General features: G+C 36.7%; 1 protein-coding gene across 11 annotated transcripts in view; it reads right to left on the reverse strand.

The window, feature by feature from the left end:
- The window catches only part of LOC145968447 (uncharacterized), a 117,550-nt gene that overhangs the window by 41,591 nt on the left and 51,132 nt on the right, over window positions 1–24,827 (reverse strand). The window contains exon 1 of one of the 11 annotated variants that reach the window (XM_083093969.1): window positions 7,047–7,067. The exons of 9 other annotated variants lie outside the window; for them this stretch is intronic. The gene's annotated coding sequence lies outside the window, so the exon portion shown is untranslated. Of the gene's footprint in view, window positions 1–1,787; window positions 2,054–7,046; window positions 7,068–24,827 lie in introns of those variants that run through there. One more of the 11 variants, XM_083093961.1, reaches the window with a different exon arrangement.

Below are 24,827 nucleotides of genomic sequence, written 5' to 3' on the forward strand. Positions count from 1 at the left end.
GAAATCTACACAACTCTATATAATGACTTGTACAATGTATTTTAAAATGCGCATACTATTATTCAAAAAAAAAGATGGAAAAAAGGAAACTAGGTATTCAAATAATAAAAATGTATGTAATAAACAAAAAAGATACTTTACTAAGACTTAATTACGCGGAGAAACATAATTTCATAAGTATTTAATGTGCATGTACTTTACTTCGAAATAATAAAGTATTTTCAAAGTATTAACTGTTTACAAAAAAATACATCGTCTATTTCGGAAAAATAAGAAGGAACAATTATCGAAAATAATCAACGCAAAATTTGTTTCTCTCCAACGTTCGTCTCGAAAAAAAAAGAGAAAAAAAACATGTGTGGTTACTTCACGTTTACCTTGTCATTCGTGTAATTTTCTACAGAGTTTTGAAACACATGCATGGTTCTCTGAAAAAGGACGAAGAAGAGGGAAGAAAAAGAACCAAATGCGGAGATGTACTCCGAAAATTAATTCAACAGCGAAAAAATGTGACCGCTTTGCATTTACATTTCGCGCATACAATTGGTAATTCCAATTTGTTTGCCCGGCAAAAACAGTAGCGACGTCGATCAACACTGACGGAGAATTGCCAGAATGTTAATTCGTGACTCCGAATGGGAACGGACCGACGGGAGCGACGATGCATTATTGAGGGACGAGCTCGTCGCGATAATTCGTCGATTACAGTTGGTCGCGTCGTTTGTCCGTCACCGGTAAAACGAGAATGCGAATATATACAGTCGTAAAAAGGGGGAGACGGGCGACTTTAAAAGAGAGAGAGTCAGCTAAGTATCGTAAAAGTATAAGCGCTACACGACTCTACAAAGAGGGAGAATATACGTCCCGAGACAACTCGTGCTCGGAATTAAGATCTCGACTCCGGTTTTCAAATAACTCTTTTATACGTCGCGTTGTCTGTATAGAAGCAAATGAAACCTGATGCATGAGTCAACCGAATAATTCCCGGCGATGTATAATATCTCATGTACTTTCTCCCGATAATAATAATAATGCGAGAAAATGTACTCGTTAGAAAATATAAGTTTCATTCTATAGATCGTGAGAAAGCAACACGACATTATTTTGTTAATTAAAGATTAATATCATTTTTCGAAACTTATTCCGAAAAAATATTAAATAAAAAATAAATATTAAATAATATTACATTTTAATAATGTTATACTAGATTTATATTATAGTAAAGAATTCAATAATTTTCTCTCAGAGACTCTTGATTGCTAAAATATTTATGCGTGCCATGTATTTTTGCTCTTATCACATGTACATTTACAAAACATTTATTTATAGCTTTTTATTTTATTCCATTTATCAGAGCACACTGATAAGAGAAAGTACAGTGAGTAGAAAGTTCGATTATCTCGTCAATGTTAAATTAATTATGGACTGTAGATTTCACATTTCAAAATTATTTTCTAAATATTTTTTCAGAATGATATATAATTTTAAAATAGCATGATATATTGTATTGTACAGAAATTTTGATTTTCCTTTAACGTTATTTTTGTATTTTGAAAAACTCAAATAGACGATCGTATCTTTCTAATAATGGTCTTCTTTCTACCTGACCAGCGGAATATCAGAGATTTTTGTCTGGACACAGTTTAGGGATTGCGAAGATATTGAAAGGTCCCAGGTATTAAAGTCCCAGGTAACACAAATGCAAGGAAATACTAAGAACGGGCCCTCATTCGCTATCCTAGATTCCTCAGTGCTTTCTATTGTATTTACGGATCGCATTAGAGTACCTTTCGCCGCCGCTGAGAAAATGCCTCCCTTCTTCTCGATACCCAGCAGCATCCTCCCGCTACGCGCGCCTCCACAATTTCCCCTTTCCCCCTCTCTCATGGGGATACAACCAATCTTGATATGATGATAGCACCCGCACTATAATTTCGTCATAGCGCACTTTTTTGCAAATTATAGCACGCTCGAAATTAGGCTTACGATTCTTCAAATAGCCAATTTTTCTTTGTCGCCGGAGAGTCTGTTACTTCGTGACCTCCACATTTCGATTGTCGAATGGTAATAATAAACTTTTAAATGATTATTTTCTGTTTTAACTCCTCTGATTGAATAATCAGATTTTAATTGTTTCCAATCATATTTCCAATCTTTTATAAAATTATATTCGATTCCATTATTACAATATTAATATTTAATTAATACCATAATTATCTTCATTAAAACAGAATTCTGCTTTAAAAAGCAGTGTTAATAACGCCGCTTTTGTATTTTGTTACTTTATTAACAATCAACATGACTGCATTTACGTTAATAATCTAATAATTATGTGCCGATTATCTATACTTTTTATTCTAATATTAATCGATAGTCGTGTAAAACTATTTTAAGAATGGCACCTTGTAACTCTTGTGGCGTCGATCGCGACGAGCCAATACCCATCCTCTTTAGCTCGTGAACAAATACAGATTCTTTACAGAGCAACCGCTTCTAATCGCCCACGTTTTTTACACGATCGACCGATCCTTCGATCGCATTATCCGGAGGTTTGTTACGTTCGCCGTGATGCATCAACATCATCGAACGAACGGTCTCCAATGTCCGCAAGATACTGTTATAATTTGCCTAATAGACGCACATCTGCATAGAACGCGATTGCAAAAATAGCTCAAGCATAAAAATATTATTGTTATTATGGTTCTTTACACGAAGTAGCTTGATGAATTGCACATCATACCGTTTTCTTTCTTCTTTTCAAAATTATGCTATCCGGACAGGATTCTGTCATTAAAATCGATAAAAGTTTTGAATTTTCGTTTTTAATAAATTGCTCACGATCAAAATGACCAGACATTACAATAAATATCTCTGTCTTTGTCTCAAGAAATATTCATCGTCTTTTAATAATAACGTACGGGTTATACTTTTATTACAATTTTATTAAAATTCCGTTATCTTATATACGATTGTAAAATATAATCGAGATTTAATGTCACTCAGTTTTATTTATGCTTGAATGTACTTTCTTAAAAAATATCGTCAATTAAAATACAATTAATAAACAATAAAACTCCAAAACATTATCTGGCAGCGATATTAGTCCCTTTTTAATGAATATAAAATCGTCATTTGCTATCATAAAACAGACATATTACTAATGCACACATTAACTTTTTCTCACGAAATATATAATGTCGCGTTTATATCACATTGCCGCTTTTATTTAGATAAGACAATCATCTTAAGAATAAACATATAAAATCACATAAATAATTTTATACGCGCGTATTATTTATCTTAAGCGATCCAAAACTTTCGACCTGCTAATTAATCGCCATTAATATTACGTCAGAAATTACGAATATATTATTGGCGTGAATATACATAATTTATTACACAGAATTCTTTCGTAAGGAATGTTTTCTATTACAACACGGTCGCTCGGCGCAGCGTGATTCCGATAACGCGACGTAATAACGGGAATGCACCGAGGTAACTGTTGCATCGGAGAATGCGTATTTCGAAGCTCGATTCTTTTTCGCGAATCCGTTAAGCGTTCGTCTTCCGCCTAACGAGCGCTCGCGCGTCTACCGTTAAGAAGACGTAGTTATCCGGACCGCGTGAATCCCTCCTCCCGCCAGATTCCCGATGATGTTTGCGCACGAGGATCTCGCATATATAGAAATAACGAAGCTTCGCGGCCTAACGGTTCCGCGGTCGCCAGTTTGTTTCGCGAGGTTGTGCATCCTGCGAGGTTGTGCATCGTGCATTGTGACGTCATCATCGCGATATTTCCCGAAAACAACGATAAGGCTTAAATAACGGAATTTTTTTGCGATATGTAACTCGGGCTCTTTCGTTGTAAAAATTTCGATAGCAAATTAAAATTGTTTTTTTAGAATTGTAAATAAAAAAAATAAAAAAGCATGTGCATCTTGTATCCTTCAGGGGATTATAACTATAGCTGAGTCGTACAAGTTTGCACAAGTAAGAAGTAAATAAGAGATGAAACAAATATAAAAATGCATGTGGAAAATATTTGTGCTATAATAGATAAGAGAACATGACATGATACATAAGCTAGTAATTTGGTTTGCTAATAAAATATGTATGTACTTTTGAGATTAGCCTCTATTTACGTTCTGGTATTCGCGAATGTTCCGGATCGCTCGATATTAGTCGTGAATTGAATTCATTAAGAGTTTTGCATCTCTTATGAACACTATGCATTAAATATTTTACTTCAACGTACAAATATCTCGTACAATAATTTGCGATTATTTTTCACAATATTTTTCAATTTCACGACAAAAAATGTCAAAAATGTACGAAATAATATCGATTTTAAGATCGTAATAACGTAAAGTTATTAAGAACGCTATTAATATTTATCAAACACAAGAATGTCTACAGAATTAATAAAAAAATATCTTATAAAAATATCATTCGCATATCTGCATTTACTACTACTTCTTACGTACTTGATTAAAAAATGTGTAGCAAGTGCTAAGTCAGATATCTACTTTGACAGAAATAATGTCAGAAATGTGTCACGATTAATTGAGATTAATAGAAACATCGGTTAACCCGGCAACAAGACAAATTATCATAATTCTACACACATTTCATAAATATTTAACGCGTTGCATATATTAATTAACGCCGTGCATCTACCTTATTATACATCCACTCTACGCGGACGCGTTCGTTCCAAGAATAAATAAATATAAAAACGTAGGAAAATGTTAGAAAAATATATATATCTCGTGCTCGATTTGCATTCGCGTCGCAATAAAGCGCACTTAATGTGTTTTGCAATCTCCTCAAACGCCGGCAACTGCTCAACGTCGATAAATGCCACAATGTCACCGCGTTCCCATGAAATGACAATCGTTTTTCTCTCGCCGGTATGTTGCAGCGCTTCCGCGAAAACAACGATGAAGGAGACTGCACGCGAGCGGGGGCAAGACGCGTATCGCGATTTATCATTTTGTTGGCGGAGATAGATAATAAAAGGAAAAAGAGAGAGAGAGAGAGAAACAAGGCCGATAAAATCATCTCGTAGCATGATTGACGAAACATATATTATTGCTTTTTACAACATTGGCGGAAAAAAAGAACTTGTTTGTCCGTACAATGTACCGCGTGTCGTAATGCGAGCGCGATGACGGAAAGGTGGACGATACGCTCGAGATTAAAGTGCGAGAGCTTCGGGAAGCGATGGATTTTTGCGTTGACGTGACAATATTTATGTCGCATCGCGTTGCATCTTTTTGCTTTCGAAGAAGGCCAGCGAAAACCATCGCGTAGATAAATTCCGGAACGTACGCGTCTGTCTCTTTTTCTCTTAAGGGCTCTGGCCTTTTCTTCTTTCTCTCTTTCTATCTATCTGTCGTTCTTTCTCGCGCACACGAGAGGGGACGTATATGACACTCTTCCTCAAGCATGCACGTGGCACGCGTTGCTGTCAATTCATTATCAAAAAATATGTGTTTTTAATTACATGTAGTGCATTAAACATACAAGAAAAATACATTATTCTGATATGTTTTTGCAGATAAATGAAACAGTTGTTTTCTTTTAAATATTTATTTCTAGGTGAAAACTAGCAATTTGTGTAATCTCACTGTCATGTTGATAATGCCTGCGAGCAGAGACCTTGACAGAAACTTGACCGTACTTTTTAATCGCTTGATGTTAGATGAAAAAGTTTCTATTACCACAAGTATATGATATTAGAGGTCGTACCGTGTCACAGTTAAAACTGTAAGTAATTTTGATTACTTGGATAGCCTCTAATATTTAAAAAGTTCGCAACGCAGACAACTAGAGAATGTTCGGTTTTTATTTCATCATGTATCAGTTTATATAATTTTCAATACACAAATAGCGTTCGGCACACAATTACAAATACGAAACATTTAAATAAATATCTTATATTTTTGTATCGTATCTTATATTTTTTATATTGTATAAACTGCATAATTAGTGATTCCCTATTTTTTTTTTTTGGTCAGTTTCGTTTCCACTATAAATACTGCCACTTTACCAATGTTATCATTCCTGTGTTTTTTTCACCGCAATTGTTTTATTAAACACAGTTAAATATAAAAGGTACACTTTTGATCGAAGACTAACGCAATATCGCCATTCTTTCGACGTGCCCGGTAAACATTTTGCACATAATGTGAACAGCGACGATTCGATATAATCCATTCATCTTAGTTTTGTTAATTCAAGAGAATTACACTTTTGCATACTAAATTTTCGATACATTGTACCATCATCGTCACACAATATAGATTTCATATTTTCCTTTAGCCATGCAAAACGTAATCACCGACACACCGGACACTTTGTTATTAATTAACCGACGTATAGACGCGAAACAGGACTCCGATCTCGATTACGTCGTCAATCTCGCACAACACTACGTACTGTCATCGCTGATGACGTGGTGTTGGAAGCCTGCGCGGCTTCAGTTCAACTTTCCGCTCGACAAACTTTATGCCACCACCACCTCCATGAGATGGTGCGTGATCCACGAAGCTTGTGCCAGCAAGCGACACGATCCTGGTTCCCCCCGAAAATTATATATCTACTAAAAGACACGAAATCGCGGAATTTGATCTCGAATATTCGTGAATTCGCGCGATAGCAAAGGAATTGTCCATGTGGAATACGAGAGACTGGGTTCAATTGATAAGAAACGATAGAAGAAATTGGCACATTCCTGCAGCATGAGCGGAGATTGTCGAATACTAAATTGGAAAATATGCATATATATAAGAATATCTAAGGAATATTTAACTAACTTGTGAATTAGAAAAATACGTATGAAAAATTTAGAAAATCTGAAGTATTTAAGAGAATTATATATCATGTAGTATCGCAAAAAATACAGCCTAATGTCTATATAAATATTTAGTACGTAAGTTCCTCTTACATCATTGAATGATTATAAATAAAAAGAAATAGCATAACAAATAATAATTTTTGCAATTCTAATCGATATTCCTCCGCTTTTTGCTCCGGCAACTTACCAATATAACTTGCCGAGAAATCACAATCGGGGTTTAAAGAAAAAATCAAACGCGCTTTGGAATCTTTCGCACCTGCGTTTAGAAGTTGCTAAAAGTGCGAGATGCGTCCTCGACGACGCATAATCCCATTAACGCGACGGCGACCACGGCGAGATTACAGTGGTAAATGCGTAACGCACGTACGACCGGTCGCGGAAATTAAGGAGGATCGGCGCTTTGTAAAACGCAACGACCTACAATGCTACAAATGCCGCGGAACCGCCGTGTGTCTCTTCTGGCCGCCTCCTCCTCGCCGCCACCCACCCCCTCTCACCACCCCCGCCGCCGCATGCCGCCTTTTCCACCGCTCGTGGAACGTATCCCTCCTCCTTTCGGTTTTTTCCTCCCCTTATAGCAGCCCCTTCTTAGGCCGATGGCCTCCCCTCTCTGAATCGGCCTTCGCCAACCACCACCCCCACCTCGTGCCCCCGCAAGCCCCCTCGCCAAGTAACGGCAGTACACGCCGCCAGGAACGTACCCATGTCTATTGCCATCAAGAGAGAATCACATTAGATGCTTATTTGCCGTTAAACAACGAGGAGGCACGTCTTGTAAAGCACATCGTGATTCGAAAAAATTAAAAACTACGGTGAAGTTTTGTAAATTAAGCTACGGTAAGGTTTTTAGGAAATTAAAAAATTTGTACCGAATATTATATGATTATTTGTGTCTCTCATTAACGTGACCAATTAGCGAATTGTAACTAAAATTCGAATTCACGCCTCAGAACGGTTGCGGTAACCGTTGCGGCATAAATTCACTGCGATCCCGTAAGATAAGCCAGCGATCTAAGTAGCTATTAGTGTCAGACATGTGTTATCGTAATTAGCAACATTACTTTGTTACCGTGCGCACGGCCGTATTATCGTCTCGACGTAACGTAACAGGCTAGTAAACGTAAATAAAAGCGCACGCGATGCGGGGTCAAAGCTACAATGTAACGTGCATCATAAATCGCGGCTATTATATTTAAAAAAAAAGGAGAAAAAAAGAAAAAAAGACCGGCAAAAAATTGGCGTAGTTTTACGCTCGGTGCACGTGACGACGATGGACTTTGCGTATTGCGATTAATGTAGGATGAAGGATTAATCTGGCCGACCGTTTTGTCGCGGACTCCTCTCCCCCCGCTCCCCTTCTCCTCGCTCGATAAATGTCGAAAATATTTTTCAAAACAAGTCAGAATATAGGCGACAACAATTTTTTGCATTCTTATCATTTATATGTTTAATCATGGAAGAACGTTTAAACATATTGAAGATTGATGATAACCTTTCGTATGCGAAGACTTATTTAACCGAAAAAAATAAATAAAAAGATGAAAAAATCATGGCTTTCACATTCGGTGTCACCGATTTCTCGTTCGAGAAACGACGAAAATGATGAGATAACGATGTATTCTAGAAATGTACTTTTCATCTGCTTTATGCGTGTAGAATATTTCATTATATTAGATTATTCATAGTTATTATATTTATCAAACATAAAAATCAAGTTCAACTTAATATAATTTATGGGCGGTAAGCGTTGAGTTTTATCGCTGATAAAAAGTCAAGTATTATCATAATTTATCGAATCGAGTTTTTGCAACACTGTTGCTATATCGGGAATAACATGTAAAAAAAAAAATATAGACAAACAGATTGTAAAATATTGAAAAACATGTTACACTTTATATATCTCGTCAGATTCGCGATAAATTGCGAATATTTCGACTCGATACGGGCTTGCTATCCTCTTAACGCGCAACTTTACAACATATTACGCAAACTCTCGTCCCCGTCAACTCGACGCACGTCCTGATTGTTGATAATTCGCTGGGTGGATTCGCGAGAAGCTCTCGGACTGTTCGCGAAACTCGCCGGCGGACTCTGATAGCGGACAATGCGTCGAGAACTCGTCCACGAGCTCGTTCGCGCTTCAAAGCGAGAATTCCAGATAAGGAGAAACTCGCTCGCGTACGCGAACAATTCGGAACGTCGCGTCGTCGTCTCGCACAGCAGGATCTGTTCCGTTCTGGATCATCGCCATCGAGTCTCGCACGAATTGTACGATACTTTTTTCTGTTTACGATGACATACGAGTCGATTAAAAGACGCGAAAGCGCGATAAAACGCGAGAAGAGAGAGCAGTCTCACTCTTGTTTCTCTTTCATGACAAGAATGGAATATTTTAGCGTAAAGCAACGATAAAAGATTTATCGCTGTGTGGCTCTAAGACCTTAAAATTATATACACTACTCAAAAAAAAAAAAAAATAAATAGAACATTTTTTGTACTCTAAAAATTGGGCTATTTTCAAACCGCTGAAACTCGTCGAAAAATCATCGTAGACAAAAAATTAAAAAAGCATTTTGAAGCTTGAAGTTTCAATTTTAACGTGCAGGTTTTTAGAAATTTTTTTATCTTCCTTATTCTGCGCTTTAAAAAAGAACACATTGTTTAGTTCCTTAAAATTATGTATTTTTAACACGCCGTAACTTAATAAAAAAAATTTTTCTCGAGAAATTCAACTCAAATCACTTCTATAAATTACAACATTTTCCCTACAAAAAACTTTTTTAAAAATTTTTCTACGACTTTTTGACCGAGTAATACGATTTTGAAAATAAACCAGCATTTTTTAGATATGATGAAAAAAATTAAATTTTAAATTGTTCATTTCCTAAAAATGTTTATAAATAGTTATAAATTGACGAGATGCTTGCGAAATGAAAAAGGATTTAATTTCTCAATCACAAAGTCCAAAATTATTATATCTGTAGAAAATATTTAAATCCTTTTCTGTTTCTTCGAGTTAAAAGAGATTTAGAATTTTACAATTGCGAGAAGCGAATAGCAATTCAATTTCTTCATTTACTTGCAAATGGTAGTTGATTCAAGAGTATTTTAATTAGACAAAATACTTAATCATTAAATTTTAAAGTGTTGCAATCAATCCTTCCTAGATTTGTGAACGAATAAAGAAACGCGAATCGATAAAACTTGAACTGCGTTCGTGGAATAGGTATATGTAAGGATCAATGCGTTACAATTGTCTTATCAAAGTCATATTAATCTTGAAACGCCATTAATAATGATGCCACTGTCTGGATTATTGAAATCTATTTTTCCATCCGTCTCTTAGTTACTGAGCGCTGCGTTCGATATTATAAGGTGCATTTTTCAATGACATTATTAAATGTTCGTTATTAATGAGGAACGATATGATTATATCCTTAAAAAGACTATAAAATATAAAAGAATGGATTTTAATAATCCTGAATGTAATTATTCTTTATTAAAAAGGTACATATATGTTCTGCTTATGAATTTTTTAAAATTTTAGAATCACGTAACATGTTTTAGAAGGAAAATAATATCATAAAGATGATATGAAGGTCTCTAAGAGCGGAAAAATGAGGGTAGAAAATATAAGGAAAGTTCGGATTAAAAATTGCAAGTTTCTTAAGATGCTGATAACGCTAAAAATCGTATTTTATAGTCTAACCTTTCAAGAACTAAATTTTGTAAAGAAATATCTCAAGCTTTAAAGTCGATTATCCAAAAATTACACGATTTCGCACTTTAACCTGATTCCTTGAAAAGACGAATTAAATAGAAATAAATCAATCATTAAAGGCGTTTCTAATTGAAAAGAGAGAGAAAGAGGGAGGGAGGGAGAGAGAAAGAGGGAGGGAGGGAGAGAGAAAGTTTAAATGTTAAATCATATTTAAAAAATTTAGATTGGCAGATATATACGTATATCTTAAGTACAAAAACTCGTTAAATATATTTCACGCTTATACAGAAAGATGTGAGAGTGAAATTAAGAAAGAAATGTCATACAATTATTTTCCTATTGCATTTTATACGATTCTCTTCTTTTTCTTTTTTCCAAAATGGGGACATGTGTCACATTTCTTCCATTTCAAAATCAACAGTTCTAATTTTGAAAAAATGAATAAAAAATATTATCAATTTTTAACGATGAAATCGTATTCTATCGACGTGTTAGAACTTTAGAATATTGCTAAATTTCGCGAATTAATCTATTTTTGATCCATGATGAAATAGCCCTCGCGAAATATAAAGTGCTCGTTAAATTGTTTTTCGCGACTCGATCTTGTCGTTTTGAAGAGATAATTGATCACGCGCATTGATGGTAGTGCGAAACACGCGAAAGTCGCGAAAAATCATACGGGTATAAATTTTTCAATATTATGACGGAACCTTTCTGGAACGATTAATAATCGATCTCTCGAATCCAACTGAGCAACCGCGGCAAAGAGCGAAGGCTGAGACCCGAGATTCATCAATTTCCTCACTCGCCCTAGATTCCTAAATTCATATAAGTTCGTATAATTTTATCCGCGCAAATGTTCCGCCGATTTTGGAATAACGCGACCGTAACACGTCCGCATTTAGCGGCCCGATAACGCTCCCCACGCCGCCAATGTCAATGGTGGCTTACATGATTAACGATAATCGGTATGATAATTAACCCGTTGTGCGCGCTAATCTAACGTGACGAATTTTACGTGCCGAATACATTTTCATCACTTAGAATTCATCTTTAATTCTTAGTGACAGCTCATCTCAATTTGCAATAATCTAATTTATCCTACCGAATGCCCTACTTTAACCGCCAATCTTAATTTTAGCGATAAATTTTTTCATCAACAAATGTGATCGTAGATGTAATGATATTCATGTCGACGCGAAATCTACAAATTGATTTATAATCTCGTTATAGGCCTTTCAGTTGCACGACGCACATTGCTGAAAAGATACTTTTCTGGATTCTCGGACTGTGCTTGCTAAATAATAATACGTAGTTGCTAATGGAAACCCACTTCGCGCTGGCTTCTCCGGAGTAGGTTTCACGATAGAGAAAAGTGTGTCATGCACAAAAGCCTTTTTCAAATCGCCTTAGAGTTCTGCCGTTTGTTATCATAACAATCGCGATATCACCGAGGATGCGAAAATTAAATGAGCTCACTCAAAGAAAAGATATACAGAGAAAAAATATACGAAATCTCTCGGCTAAAAAATTCTCTTTTTTCCGCTTTCTAAATAATTTCAAAGAATCTGTTTTCAAATTATACTTTTGCGCTCTTTCTCTCAGAAGAGGATATAAAAAGTTCAACATCAAAGCTTTTAAATTTAATTTTTTTCGAAATGTGTATTAATATTTTCTTTCTAAAATAAACTTGTAGTTTGCGAAAATGTTTTATCGCGGAAAAAGAAATGATCAACGTGCGATTGAAAGTCAATGATATTACGATCTCACGGTTGCGATTACTTTGGACGGTATTTTCCTCATTACTAAAACGCGACATTTTCATTATTATTAAATCATTCGTCGACCGACGAAACCAGCGACCGAATCGTCCCGAATCGCAGAACACTATTACGAGCGGAACGAAAGAGAACGAGAGAGAGAGAAAAAGAGAGAGAGAGAGAGAGACAGAACCACACATTATAATTCCGACAACAATTTATCACGTCGTAATTTAAGGCGTAAAATTCTCCCCACGGGAAATTTCCATAAAGTTACCGCCAACATTTACGTGCGTTAGACGACGGCACACGTCGCTTTGCAAATACTCTTCAAAGCGCGTACAAACGCAAATGTTTCGACTCTTCTGCACGGCTAATGAGAATCTCATCGATGTGGAATTTCGTGTCCCCGATATCGAGTATTCTCACTAAAATGCAATGCGCGATACATTCGTCTCATGTTATTCTACAGTGATAATAATGCTTAGTATGTGTATGTTGATTACCGATATACGTTAGATTTCAACAGTCACGGCATTAATAATCAGTAGTATAATAGCAGCAGTAATATATGCAAGAAAGCAACGTGAAATATTTTATATAATGTTTCTTTTGTAAACTTATTAATATTTAATATTAATATTCTTATCGAGATGTTATTTAATTTTACACGTCTGGTCTAAAATTCTGCATTTATAAATTATATTTTATGTCATACATTATTAAAAATTTAATTATATTATTTCAATTTCAAATGTTCGAATAATATTGTAATAAAAAATTTTAATTATGCCTCAACTGAATGAAAAATGAATTAAAAACTAAATTAAAAAAAAAAAAATACAATTTTATGGGTGTTCATAAGCTATGGCAGTTATAATATCAAAAACGATTGAAATCTAATGTAATTAAAAACGTAATAACATTAAAACTTTTAATAATATACTTTCGACGAGAAAAATGAACGAATGTTTTTCTAAGAGACATCTCTTTTGTTGAGAAAGGGTTAATCGAATTCGAAGCGGAATGCTCGATACGGGCCTGGAACTCGCGATGAGAAGACCGTGTCTCACTCCCTTCCTCCCTTCCACCCGCCCCCGCCTCTTACCTCTCTTTCTTTCTCTCGTCCCGCTGTCTCAGCTCTCGGCGTAGATACAACCGGTTCTCGTGGTGTTCACCCGCTTTTTGAGAAAAAATTGAACCAGTTTGTAAAACGAAAAAAGCTCTCCCCGCCATCCAGGAACGCTCCCCTGTCCCCGTTCTCTATATCACCCTTCTGATTCTCCCTCCCTTTTATCCTCGGCGCGGCCGAGACTCATGAGAGCCGAAGCGATTCCAAGCGCGCGCGCGCGCGCGCTTCGAGACATTGGAATTTAATGTCGTCGCGCCGAAAAAGTCGTTGTTGCAACTTTAATCGCGATCAGAAGTAGCGATTTTTCGCTAAACTGTTCGAAAAATTGTTGGATCGAACCTCATTCGGTAGAAAATCAATAATAATCGCTTTCTTTCTGCAAAACAAAAATTTACAAAAAGACTGACATGCGAATCTTTGACGTTTAATATCGGGACTTGAGTCGTAATTAAATAGAAAATCGCACATACATACTCGATTCTCTCCGAGTTGATGCTTAAAGCGAGTAGAGTATCGCAGCGAAAGTTGTTCCCGAGGAGAGAGAGGATCTCACGCGGCAGGTAAAGCCGTATTAAAGAAAAGATCGTCGACCATGATTTATGCCGTCGACTATAATTTATATCGTCGATCTAAAATGCAAAGCGAACGGCGAATCCGGCTCATTAGTAATTGCCATTTTCAAGCGGACAGAAAATTGCGATCCGCCCGAACGTTAAAACCGATACCGGTATCGGTGGTAGATTACAACGAGAGTCCAGAGAGAATAGAATGCGAAAGACCCCCCGCAATTTCTCAGACACGGAAAAAGCCGAGCTTGGGAGGCGCGGCGCGCCCGCCGCGACGCAGGCCGTCTCGGCGCTCTTTCCCCCGCGTCGGGTGGCTATTGATTTTCGAATTGGTTCAAAATTTCCATAATACACCGCGACGGCGGCGGCGGCGGCGGCGGCGGACGCGAGGGTACGCCGAAGGTACGTCGGCAGGGTTGGCGGGCGGCAAGGAAGAGAGCGAGAGAGACGAGGGGCGAGAGGGTAGGGACGCGAAACGGGGGTGGAGGAGACGGAGTCGCCATCGGCCTCGGACGGTTTCGAACTTGGCAAAGTTCAGCCGGCTCAAAAGAGACACCCGCTCCTCCCTCTGTCCTTTCCCGATTCGCGGCACCCCTCCGTGACTCACCCTGACTGCGCTCACCCTCTCGAGCCTTGCCTGCCTTTCCCTGCACCCACGCCTCCTCCACCCTCGGTTCGCTTCGCCTTTCTCCGCGGCTTCTCTCGCCGCCGTCCGGCTCACCCTCGACTACCTCACCCTTTCTCTCTGTCCCAACGCGCACACCTTCTCTCTTGCCTCCGCGGCAGCGGAAATATCCGTGCAACGACAACGACGACGACGACGTGAACGATCGTTGTTCCTCGACGACGTTGTTCCTCGTCGAGTTACATCGCGGTAACGAAGGTAAAAGTGTTGATGGCGAGTAAAGCCAGAGATACCGGCTTTTAACACAATATACAGGGTGTATCTGAAATGATGCACTAAACTTTAGGAGCGTATTCTAGAGGTCAAAATAAGACTTTTTTTTCCTATGAACATGGGTCCGCAAATGAACCCCTCTCCGAGCTAGAGGCCCCTAAAGTTTGGGGAAAAAATTAAAAATTGGCTGCATTTCAGAAAAAAAAAAGTTTTTGACGTTACCAATCACCCTCTCTTGAGAGATAAATAAATTTGCGTTGCGGGTGTTTGATCAATTTCACACATTTTCGAATTTTAGCTAGGAGGGGGTTCATTTGCGGACCATGTTCATAAGAAAAAAAAAGTCTTATTTTGACCTCTAGAATACGCTCCTAAAGTTTAGTGCATCATTTCAGATACACCCTGTATATGTATCTGTCTCAATTTAAATCGATATTTTTCTCGTGTTCTCGTAGAATCTTTCCGCGACAAATTATAATTTTTATCTTTAAATATAATAGAAATAGAGAGAAAATATAATATAAATTATACATAAAAAATAAGAATAAATGAAATTTTGGTAATTAAAATTTTCAAATTGATATTCTGTTAAAACGATAGAAAATCAATGGATTTTAATCAAGCAATGACTTTTAAGTAGATCAAAGGTCAATGACTAATATTTCATGTGTGAAAGATAAGTAATCATTTTTAAATTAAGTTGTGTCAAACTAAATATTTCATTATTTAAAGATGTATCCATCATTCTCTATCTAATATGTCTATTCCCTCGTTTTCTCACTTTCCCTATCTCCTGTTTACCGTGATATTTCTACTGTTTCTTTAACTTTTCCAATATTTTCCTAACACAATCATTAGAAAATACCAGAAAATACATAAAACAATAATATTGCGACAGAAAGAAAACATGACAGAGCACTTTTAACTGATTCAGACTCATTAGTAGCGATGATTAACGGATAAATGTTTAATAAAGTCAATATATCATGATATTATCATTACCGGTTAATGAAAGAAACTGCGATGATGCGTTTTCATTCCGCTGTCGCAATTATCTTGAATCGCATTTGTTTCAACTATCGATCAATTTTCTAGCGCAAAATCGAATATCGCTTCGCGTTCCCTTTCGCAGAGCACAGTTTTGCTCCGGGCTTCGCGCCTCGCGTCCTCGTTTCATCTCCCTTTATCATTAGCCGCCAATCTTGGAACGATCTCTCGCCGAGGAGAGAAGGACTCCCGCGCGAGGAGAATCGGAGATCACGTCGCCCGCGGGATTCGCACCGCGCTCGCGTGCATTCGCACAGTTTTCGCGCGCGATATCGCAACCTCGCCTCGGCGAAAATTTCACAGACTCCCACGGAAGCCGCGCGCGGTAGAGAGACGAATGCGGGGGAAGAGAGCAAGAAACAGAGAGAGAGAGAAATGGCCTGTGTAGGGGAATACTCTTCTCGTAGACAGAATGACGTACGGACGAGCTCGTCGCATTCCTGGTCTTTTTACGAATTCCTTTTGCTTTTCCCCTGCCGCGGCTACCCGCCGAGGAAGTTGGAGTAGCCGTTCTTAATGTCCCGGTTTGAATCGCCCTCGAAGTGGTAGAAAAACTTTTATTAAAACGAATAAGTTGAGAGGTAGAAATATTATTGTCGTGAAAAAAAAATTATTGCCGTATGCAATGCGATTCATTAAGGGAAAAGGTTATTAGAAAATAATTTTAGATATAATATAAGCGTGTGAAGGGAAATGCGAACAAGGTTTTTTTTTTTAGTTGTTTCGATTCCTTTCGAATAAAAACAACTTGTACGACAAGTGTGTATATAATTACCTCATAATTTTATATTTACACATATAATTCACTCGTATATAGTAATCGTGATGCACGTAACAATATTTTTTTCATATTTTGTCTTTTCATATTTTGTTCTAAAAGACTCCAACAGGACGTCAGGGTGTCACATACCCTTGGTTAAAAGAACCGCTGGAGTCTAAAGGACGAGGGGCGAGGGTGTCTGTGAAGCTGGCACGACAATCTACGAATTATAAAAAAATACTAAGAGTTCTGATAGCACTTTTCATAGTTCTATAGTTCCTGATAAAAATTAAAAAGAGTTCCGCATTCCTTATATTAAAAAATCGAAATCGAAAAAATGTCGTGCTAACTTCGCGAATCTAGCACGACACTCTTTCCTCTAAAGTACCAAAACGCGTTGAATATTATTATTTTTAGCAAGAGTTCCCAATAGTTCTGTTCAAGTTCAGCCTATATATGCAATTTCAGATCGATATTTCAAAAATTAATAATTTTTAAACAATTTTTAAGATTCTCGCCCAGCACGACATTCTCCCTCTAAAGTACTAAACCGCGTTGAAAATTATTATTTCTAATAACAGTTCTCGAAAGTTCTGCTATAGTTCAGCCTATATAGGCAAATTTCAGACCGATATTTCAATAATTAATAATTTTTAACGAATTTTTAATGTCCTCGACCAGCACGACACTTAGTAAAAATGTGTCGTGCTGATGATTTTTCGTAGTTTTAACGATAGTTCTCGACAGTTCTATAAAAGTTCTATTCTTTGAAAACGTTTTTACGCAGAGTTCCGACCGTTTAATATTTTTTAAACAATTTTTTATTATTATCCAGCACGACACTCTCCCTCTAAAGTACTAAGACGCGTTGAATATTATTATTTTTAGCAAGAGTTCCCGATAGTTCTGCTATATTTCAGCCTATATATGCAATTTCTGATAGATATTTCAATAATTAATAATTTTTTACGAATTTTTAATGTCCTCGACCAGCACGACACTTAGTAAAAATGTGTCGTGCTGATGATTTTCCGTAGTTTTAACGGCAGTTCTGGACAGTTCTATATAAGTTCTATCTTTTAGAAACATTTTTACGCAGAGTTCCGACCGATTACTATTTTTTAAATAATTTTTTACAATAACCTAGCACAACACTCTCCCTCTAAAGTACTGAAACGCGTTGAATATTATTATTTTTAGCAAGAGTTCCCGATAGTTCTGCTATAGTTCAGCCTATATATGCAGTTTTAGGTCGATATTTCAAAAATTAATAATTTTTATGAATTTTTAATGTTCTTGACCAGCACGACACTTAGTAAAAATGTGTCGTGCTGATGATTTTCCGTAGTTTTAACGGCAGTTCTGGACAGTTCTATATAAGTTCTATCTTTTAGAAACATTTTTACGCAGAGTTCCGACCGATTACTATTTTTTAAATAATTTTTTACAATAACCTAGCACAACACTCTCCCTCTAAAGTACTGAAACGCGTTGAATATTATTATTTTTAGCAAGAGTTCCCGATAGTTCTGCTATAGTTCAGCCTATATATGCAGTTTTAGGTCGATATTTCAAAAATTAATAATTTTTATGAATTTTTAATGTTCTTGACCAGCACGACACTTAGTAAAAATGTGTCGTGCTGATGATTTTCCGTAGTTTTAACGGCAGTTATCGACAGTTCTATATAAGTTCTATCTTTTAGAAACATTTTTACGCAGAGTTCCGGCCGATTACTATTTTTTAAATAATTTTTTACAATAACCCAGCACGACACTCTCCCTCTAAAGTACTAAGACACGTTGAATATTATTATTTTTATCAAGAGTTCCCGACAGTTTTGTTGAAGTTCAGCCTATATATGCAGTTTTAGGTCAATATTCCAAAAATTAATAATTTTTTATGAACTTTTAATGTTCTTAACCAGCACGACACTTAGTGAAAATGTGTCGTGCTGATGATTTTCCGTAGTTTTAACGGCAGTTCTGGACAGTTCTACATAAGTTCTCTTTTAGAAACATTTTTACGCAGAGTTCCGACAGATTACTATTTTTTAAAATAATTTTTTACAATAACCCAGCACGACACTCTCCCTCTAAAGTACTGAAACGCGTTGAAAATAATTATTTTTGACAACAGTTCTCGATAATTCTGCTATAGTTCAGCCTATATATGCAATTTTAGGTCGATATTCCAAAAAGTAATAATTTTTAAGCAATTTTTAAGATTCTCGCCCAGCACGGCATTCTCCCTCTAAAGTACTAAACCGCGTTGAAAATTATTATTCCTAATAACAGTTCTCGATAGTTCTACTATAGTTCAACCTATATATGCAGTTTTAGGTCGATATTCCAAAAATTAATAATTTTTTATGAATTTTTAATGTTCTTGACCAGCACGACACTTAGTAAAAATGTGTCGTGCTGATGATTTTCCGTAGTTTTAACGGCAGTTCTGGATAGTTCTATATAAGTTCTACCTTTTAGAAACATTTTTACACGGAGTCCGATCGATTACTATTTTTTAAATAATTTTTTACAATAACCCAGCACGACACTCTGCCTCTAAAGTATTAAAATGCGTTGAACATGATTATTTTTAGCAAGAGTTCTCGATAATTCTGCTATAATTCAGCCTATATATGCAATTTTAGGTCGATATTCCAACAATTAATAATATAATTGTAAAAAATTATTTATGAAATAATAAACGGTCGGATCTCTACGTATAAATGTTTCTAAAGGATAGAACTTTTATAGAACTGTCGAGAACTGCCGTTAAAATTACAGAAAATCATCAGCACGACACATTTTTACTAAGTCTCGTGCTGGTCAAGAACATTAAAAATTCATAAAAAATTATTAATTTTTGGAATATCGACCTAAAACTGCATATATAGGCTGAACTATAGCAGAACTATCGGGAACTCTTGCTAAAAATAATAATATTCAACGTGTCTCAGTACTTTAGAGGGAGAGTGTCGTGCTGGGTTATTGTAAAAAATTATTTAAGAAATAGTAATCGGCCGGAACTCTGCGTAAAAATGTTTCTAAAAGATAGAACTTATATAGAACTGTCGATAACTGCCGTTAAAACTACGGAAAATCATCAGCACGACACATTTTCACTAAGTGTCGTGCTGGTTAAGAACATTAAAAATTCATAAAAAATTATTAAGTTTTGGAATATCGACCTAAAACTGCATATATAGGTTGAACTATAGCAGAACTATCGAGAACTGTTATTAGAAATATTAATTTTCAACGCGGTTTAATACTTTAGAGGGAGAATGTCGTGCTGGGCGAGAATCTTAAAAATTGTTGAAACATTATTAATTTTTGGAATATCGACCTAAAATTGCATATATAGGCTGATCTATAGCAGAACTATCGAGAACTGTTGTTAAAAATAATTATTTTCAACGCGTTTCAGTACTTTAGAGGGAGAGTGTCGTGCTAGGTTATTGTAAAAAATTATTTAAAAAATAGTAATCGGTCGGAACTCTGCGTAAAAATGTTTCTAAAAGATAGAATTTATATAGAACTGTCCAGAACTGCCGTTAGAACTACGGAAAATCATCAGCACGACACATTTTTACTAAATGTCGTGCTGGTCGAGGACATTAAAAATTCGTAAAAAATTATTAATTATTGAAATATCGATCAGAAATTGCATATATAGGCTGAACTATAGCAGAACTATCGGGAACTCTTGCTAAAAATAATAATATTCAACGCGTCTTAGTACTTTAGAGGGAGAGTGTCGTGCTGGATAATAATAAAAAATTGTTTAAAAAATATTAAACGGTCGGAACTCTGCGTAAAAACGTTTTCAAAGAATAGAGCTTTTATAGAACTGTCGAGAACTATCGTTAAAACTACGAAAAATCATCAGCACGACACATTTTTACTAAGTGTCGTGCTGGTCGAGGACATTAAAAATTCGTTAAAAATTATTAATTATTGAAATATCGGCCTAAAACTGCATATATAGGTTGAACTATAGCAGAACTATCGAGAACTGTTATTAGAAATAATAATTTTCAACGCGGTTTAATACTTTAGAGGGAGAATGTCGTGCTGGGCGAGAATCTTAAAAATTGTTTAAACATTATTAATTTTTGGAATATCGACCTAAAATTGCATATATAGGCTGAACTATAGCAGAACTATCGGGAACTCTTGCTAAAAATAATAATATTCAACGTGTCTCAGTACTTTAGAGGGAGTGTCGTGCTGGGTTATTGTAAAAAATTATTTAAAAAATAGTAATCGGTCGGAACTCTGCGTAAAAATGTTTCTAAAAGATAGAACTTATATAGAACTGTCCAGAACTGCCGGTAAAACTACGGAAAATCATCAGCACGACACATTTTTACTAAGTGTCGTGCTGGTCGAGGACATTAAAAATTCGTAAAAAATTATTAATTATTGAAATATCGGTCTGAAATTTGCCTATATAGGCTGAACTATAGCAGAACTATCGAGAACTGTTATTAGAAATAATAATTTTCAACGCGGTTTAGTACTTTAGAGGGAGAATGTCATGCTGGGCGAGAATCTTAAAAATTGTTTAAAAATTATTAATTTTTGAAATATCGATCTGAAATTGCATATATAGGCTGAACTTGAACAGAACTATCGGGAACTCTTGCTAAAAATAATAATATTCAACGCGTTTTGGTACTTTAGAGGAAAGAGTGTCGTGCTAGATTCGCGAAGGTAGCACGACATTTTTTCGATTTCGATTTTTTAATATAAGGAATGCGGAACTCTTTTTAATTTTTATCAGGAACTATAGAACTATGAAAAGTGCTATCAGAACTCTTAGTATTTTTTTATAATTCGTAGATTGTCGTGCCAGCTTCACAGACACGGGGCGAGGGGCGAGGGAAAGGTAGAAGGTAGGTAACAAAACGGAGACAAAGAGCCGTGCTTCTTTGTTCGCCAATCTCTCGAAGGAATTCGAGCCTCCTCGCCCCTCTATCCCAAGCTCTCCTCCTGTCTTCTGCTTTGCGAGCTCGCGTTCGTTTAACGACCGGCGAACGAACGGGCTGCGCCAACTTCTTCGAGAGAGCAAGAGCGAGAAGGAGAAAGGAAGAGGGGGAGGAAGAGAAGGAAGAGGGGGCGGCAGGGGGGAGGGGAAAGGGGAGATGCTGTGTACGGAGGTTCGAGCGTGTACCGAGGCATGACCTGTCCTAACTCAACGCGTCGTACCGTACACGGCCGTTCTCGTGCGATGACACTGGATCGTGCCGTTGTACCTGGTGACCGTGAATTCGTGTCTGAAAACGACGAGTCGTTTCCGCAAGCGGGACCGATCGCCGAGGTGTATTCGATGCTACCGAAACACGACGGTTATTCCCGACATCGTGTATCCTTGGTACCAATAAAGCTACCGGACGTACGAAATTGACCCATACGCAATGTTGATTTTAGAAACTGTTAATAATAAACGTTAATAATAAAATATTCTGCAGAAACTGTCTCTCGATAGATGCGTGCAACAGTGAACGAGTATCTTCTTTAGTTGCTCAATGTTCATTAATATGCTAATTAAAGCATAATTTTATTTTTTCTCTAGCAGAGAGAATACACTGTTTTGGCATGTAAAAAATACGTTTTTAAATGAAAATATTGGGGTTTTGAGGTTAATATCAAATATATGAAAGATATTCGCGGGAAAAATTATTCTCCGGAATATTCCAAACATTTTTATAAGGTACGCAATATTGTGTTTGCTATTGATTTCAGACAATTTATCCGTAGAAACGTTTTGCGCTTGATTATTACTATAAAAATTTGATACATCTAAGAAAAGCACCAGCAATATTTGAAATCGAGAAGTATATTATTCTCTTTTACGTCTAATGAGAAATAAAGTGAAATCTCTCCCGAGACTTTTCTGCTAAACGACATTATACGTGGCACAGTATTCTTTGTAGTAAACATAGTTTATCATATTTTGTTACAACGAGATTTAGAATCTTTTTCCTCGGAACGAGAAAAGTTAAAGGCCCATTTAAGCGAAAACAAGAAAGTTCGTCGAGCGAAACGGCAAGTTCGGAATCTAGATCGATGATCCGATTTATTAAACGGTGGATTACGAGAGTCTGCCGTTCGGTAACGGACTAGTAATTTCACTTCCGCGATCGAGAGAGATCTGGAGGATATATAGGACGATCTTGTTTAAACATTTCGCGACAGCACGCAGTTTTGTGACTCATAAAAGATTATGTGCTAAAGTTAATATTTTCAGTAATAATAAAGGAGAATATTTCGATAATAAAACATGTCATATATGTCGAAAAAGAAAAATACACAAGATATACGTATTCGTAAAAAAATAATCAATTCATAATAGATTGACGAAATAATAGTAGTTATACTATGACAATATTATAATACGATTTATATAAATTATCAAGATAAGCAATCGAGATTCATTTTAATAATCATATAAAATAATCATAATCGTAAATTACAAAAGTGAAAAAGGAGGTTCAGCCGCGCGTATTAAGAATTATTAATTTCGCCAACCGAGTTATTTACTTACAAAACACGAGCTAAACGTGGCTTCTACTTGAACACGAGATTGAGCTTTCTCTGCTGAAAGGTCAGTTACAGTTCGTGCATGTGAAATTCGATCGTCTCGTTGCTGAGAGGCAGACTCGTCCATCTCTGTACTTTCCACGCGCGAAGCCTGACTTTCTTTGTTAGGCAAAAGGGGAGACGAGTTAGTTTCGCGTTTGTATAAAGCGATATTTATTGCCGATGTAAAGCATCGATTCTTCAATGCGTGGGATGTAGAAGCTGCTTTCTCTTCCTCGGCTGAAAATTTTTTCTTAGCCAAATCTAGAGTAGAGAGAAAGAGAGAGAGAGAGAGAGAGAGAGAGAGAGAGAGAGAGAGAGAGAGAGAGTTTTCTCCAACAAGAATTTAATTAGATACCGCCTGTTCTTTTTCGTAACTTTTTTAATTTCCTACGTTAAATATTTTGATAAGTGAACTTCTAATTAAAATTTTCTACAAGTAAAATTAACTAATTAAGACTTTGTCTTTGCGCACTTTAGTTCATCAAAAAGATTTTAATTATCAATTACAATTCCTATAAATTATATTATCTTTTTAAAAAAAATTCCTATTATTACATTTAATTTCTTTTTTATAAACAGTATACGTCCAGTATATGGAAAATTATATTAAAAAATACAAATATAAAACCTATGTTGATTTCTCGTTCCTTCAAAATCACAAGATTCCGTTCAAACGTGCGTTCTTCCCATACAACGTTTTTATTCCCGCAATTTCGAGGGCGTATCGCCTAATAAAAAAAGAAAAGACCAAAGAAACTCGTCCGACTCGGAATAACACGACGAGGCGCACAGGTAAAAAAGAGGAGAGAGAATGAGACGGTTCGAAAAATCGGTCGGACTGTACTGGATAGGCAAAGAAATACACGAAGGCCGCATGAAGCGAAGCCGTGAGGTCGAGAACTGCTCGTCGTGAATCTTCTAGAGTCGACTCGAAGCTATACATAAAAATGGCAAGGGCGAGAGAAAGAGAGAGAGAACACGAGAGCGGAGGTGAAATGCCTGCAAAGGAAGCGGAGCAAGGAAGAGATGAAGAAAAAAGGAATACGACATTGCGACGACACGAGGGGAGCCGATGAGTTCGAGAGAGTAGTCCTCTTGCTCTCGTAGGATCGAGAACTATCTCGAAAACTGATGAGATATCTAAGGAGAGGAGACCAACTAGCTGACCGGCCGGTCGGAGCCGGGACCAGACCTGCGCCAGACGAATTAAAAAAAATGAAAGAGCACTGTCTTACATCGGTGGTCGCGATCGAGGGTCTCGAACCTCGGTCGGAAACCCTCGGGATTATCGCGGTTTTCTTTCCACTACAACGAGAGCCTTAGCCTGTCTTATTCGTGTAAAAGGCGAACGCTAAAGATATCCGAACCTGCGTTTGACAAGTGATTTAGAGCCGGTTTTACCGAGCTCGGTTAGCACCGAGCGCGGTTAATGAAATTTCATTTCTCTGCGTATGGCATTACGTAATATATGACGCTATATGTTGTGCT

This window comes from Camponotus vicinus, unplaced genomic scaffold, assembly GCF_025532165.1.
Source record: "Camponotus vicinus isolate PSW18456_S1 unplaced genomic scaffold, iyCamVici1.0 SCAF_1, whole genome shotgun sequence".
NCBI lineage: Eukaryota > Metazoa > Arthropoda > Insecta > Hymenoptera > Formicidae > Camponotus > Camponotus vicinus.